Source organism: Parus major, chromosome 2, assembly GCF_001522545.3.
Source record: "Parus major isolate Abel chromosome 2, Parus_major1.1, whole genome shotgun sequence".
NCBI classification, from domain to species: domain Eukaryota; kingdom Metazoa; phylum Chordata; class Aves; order Passeriformes; family Paridae; genus Parus; species Parus major.
In genome coordinates, this window is record NC_031769.1 from 148,934,149 (window position 1) to 148,937,575 (window position 3,427).

The window sequence follows — 3,427 nt, forward strand, 5'->3', positions numbered from 1 at the left end:
TTCTCCTTTCCCAAGCCAGACTGAGCTAAAGCATCCTTTATTTTAAGGATGGAGCCAAAAGGTCCACAGGCAGAAAACCTGAGCTGTGGAGCTGTGCCAATCCGAAGGCAGGCAAGGTGAGAGGGAAATGGCAAATGCCTCATTGATTTCAAAACTGCTACACGATCCTGCCTGGGAGTCTGTAAAGCTGTTAAAAAAAAAAAAAGCCTTAAAAGGACGCGGTGTTGATGGGGAGTTGGCAGCTCCCTTTGTGCCGGCTGTTTATTCTCATACAAAACAATCCAAATGTGGAATGTTTACCCAATGGAAACCCCTTGGCATTGTGTTTCCCACTCTGAGCCTCGAACAGCTCGTTCCTCACCAGCTGACGCTCTGCAAAACACCTTTCTTACTCACCCGTGGCCACCCACATCCAGATGTCACCAGGCCTGAAGGAGCTCAAGGAACAGGGGTTGACCAGGATGGCTTTTAAGCCAACACAGAAGGCCCTGACTTGTTCTCTTCCCTTTTTCTCCATTTTTGACTTTAAATTTATAAAAGAAGCAAGGCACATTGCTTTGGTGGCAGGTTGATACTCAATTCCCAGGAGTTTTGATCCCCTTCTCTGCCCCTGATGTCTCCCAGGGCAAAGGGACATTGTCATTAAGGCCACATCCCTGTGGTGGGCAGTGGTGACTCAGGTCTTTGCAGACATCAAAAGCACTGAGGCTGGGAATTTTTAGTACCAGAATCTCCTCTGTGTCTCCAACATGGCAAATTAGCCAGGGCTCAAGACTAACAGCTTCCCATCAGCCAGGAATGCAGGCAGGAGCAGCTGATAATTATAGACATCCTGCAACTCTTCCCTTAGAAGCTCAGGAAATTCTTCGGCAGCATAAAGTTAAAAGGGATCCTGAAGTTTTCGTCTGTAACAATACAGGTAAAAAAGTTCCATGTAAAATCCTCTCAAATGGGGTTTTATAGAGAATTATAGAATCATAGGATGATTTGAGCTGGAAGGGACCTTGAATGCTCTGAGCCTTCTCCCCCTCTGCCCCTGTAAATATCACCTCTGTCCAGTGAAGACTCTCACCACTGTCAGGGCCATGGAAGACCACCAAACCTCCTTAGAATATCACAGAATCCACACTGGCTTGGGTTGGAAGAAGCCTTGAAGATCCAGTTCCAACCCCCCAGCATCTGTTGCATAAAGGGTGAAATTTATTTTGCATGTCTTTCTCTTTCTCAGATATATTTTTTTGAGCCACTCCTGCTCACTCTGGGAGATTTGTCGCTTACCTCAATTTCCCTTTCTCTTGCAGTTAAATCCCCTCTCTTTTCAATTGAAACTGAATTTCCTCAGCCCTGTTTCTGGACTCTGCGAAGTCCTGCTGTTCCCCAGTTTCCACCTTCAAAGGGAATAAATGACCTTGCTCAGATCCTCTCTGGGGAGTTGCACCAAGCTTTGGAGGAGGAGAAAACCTCGTTGCTGCACGCAGCCATCAGCTCATGCATATGCCACTGTCAATTCATCTAAAGTCTGTTGGACAAATTCCAGCACTCTTCAGGGAAAGAAAAAAAAAGCAAAACAAAAGGAAAGAAAGGAAAAGGAATTGGCAGAGGTAAGGGGATATGCCAGATATTATTATATCTCTTTTATTCTGATTCTCTGGGTTCTTTGGGGTTTTTACCTCCTTCATTAAGCTGGGTTTTGGTATTTGCACTGGTTAGGCCCAACCTAAGCTGATAGTTAACCTCTTAACTGTTAACTTAGTTGTGAGTGAGGATAGAGAGAACTCTGAGCCTTTTCATGGAATTATTAAGCTTGGAAAGGACCTCTGAGATCACTGAGGCTCATCACTAACCCAGCATTGTGTTCCCCACCACACCATATCCCTGAGCCACATCCACACGCCTCTGAACACTTCCAGGGATTGGTAACTCCAGCACTTCCTTGGACAGCCCATTCCATTGCCTGACCACCCTTCCACTAAAGGAATTTGTCCAAATATCCCACCTGAACCGTTCCTGGTGCAATTTTAGGCCATATCCTCTTCTCCTGTCCCTTGTTACTTGGCAGACGAGACCTCCCTGGCTGCGCTCTCCTGGTGGTTCCGGGGTTCAGGCTGTTCTTTGCCTCCCACAGGAGAATCCTGGATACCCAAAGAAATGCTCCACACACTAAAAGGACACATTCAATGGAAAACAATTTCAATGGAAAACAATTTCCCAGGAATTTCGGGACGCAGGAGAGCCTCCCCCAGCAGTCAGGATGGCCGAGCGGTCTAAGGCGCTGCGTTCAGGTCGCAGTCTCCCTTGAGAGGCGTGGGTTCGAATCCCACTCCTGACAGTTTCTTTGCTGGCCAGAGCCATCCCACAGGGAATTCTGCTGCCTCCCTGTGCAAGAGACATTCCTGTAAATCAGCCCCCAGATTAACCATAAACAGCCACTATTGCTTGTTCATGCTGGCAGTGATGAGGTTGAAAATTGCTCCTCCCACTAACCAACACCTGGCTCAGGTGGAGTTTTATTTTTCCACGGGATTCACCTGGCTCAGGTGGATTTTTGCCTGTTTTTGGAATTGTCCAGTGTTTCACAGGCACTGGGGCTGCTGGTGACAGGTGGGTCTCACGTGTCTCAAAGGGGAAAGGGGTTCTAAGTCATGACATTTGTGGCTGATTGAGGGATTTTGACACGGTTTGAAGGGGAAGGGGATAAAACCAGGCTCCCTGGGTGAGCCCAAGGGCACCATGCCAGTGTTGGGATTAAAATCCATCTGCTTACAGCATGGAAGCTCTACAGAGGGACCTGGACAGGCTGGATCAGTGGGCTAAATTAGAAAAATTAATAAATGTGGCACTTTGTGACACAATTCAGTGGCCACGGCAGCATTCAGAGACTGGATGTGATGATCTTGGATGTCTTCGCCAAACCTCTCAGTTCTGTGATTCTCAAACTTAGAAATCCTCTTCAAACCTAAACAAGACAAGGAAAAAAAATAAAAAAAGCAGCAGCTGCAGCAGTTAAACCCAGAACAATCTTTTTACTGCACCATTTTTTCCCTAATGCATGTGAGGCTTCATAACTTTTATGCTGCAAATTCCTTGAGATGATGTCTTTTATTGAGAGTGTTATATCCAGCCCTGCAGTGTTTGGGTACTGCTGGTAGTGGAAATATCCTCATCTGTCAGAGCAGGAACTCTCAGCAATAACTGCTCCACTCTTCTTTCACAGTAATTTTTTGGTCATTGCTTGCCTCCATTGCAATCAAATCCCAGATCCTGGATTTCTTCCATCATTCATTTTCAAAATCAGTAGCAAATCTTTGAGATACTCATGTGCCTCCCAGGCAAAGAGGGGAGCCCAGCAAAGAAAGCTGCATAAAAAGAGCAGGAAAACTGATTTGTCTTGAAAGGCAAAGAAATTGGACCAAATGGATCATCCCAT

General features: G+C 46.3%; 1 non-coding gene across 1 annotated transcript; it reads left to right on the plus strand.

Moving 5' to 3' along the window:
* The first annotated feature begins 2,245 nt into the window (after positions 1 to 2,245).
* Positions 2,246 to 2,329, plus strand: TRNAL-CAG. Its single transcript has one exon. It is a non-coding gene; the product is annotated as a tRNA-Leu (tRNA).
* The last annotated feature ends 1,098 nt before the right edge of the window (positions 2,330 to 3,427 follow it).